Genomic DNA, 203 nt, shown 5'->3' with positions numbered 1-203 from the left:
AGATAGGTAGATGATAGATAGATGAATGAACTGAAGATAGCTTTAAGTTCTTTTCTTCTTTCGTGGCTGTATGTCCGTGTCTTTCTTTATGTTGCGACGCGATCTTTCGATAGAGAGGTGTCCTGTGAAACGAGTAGTCACGATGTAACGCAGTCAGGGCTAAGACACCTTCCAAATACACATACCCTCTCTCTCTCTCTACA

Source organism: Cystoisospora suis, assembly GCF_002600585.1.
Source record: "Cystoisospora suis strain Wien I chromosome Unknown contig_227, whole genome shotgun sequence".
Lineage (NCBI taxonomy): Eukaryota > Apicomplexa > Conoidasida > Eucoccidiorida > Sarcocystidae > Cystoisospora > Cystoisospora suis.
The sequence above is the reverse complement of the archived record's forward strand: the minus strand, read 5'-3'. Positions refer to the sequence as shown.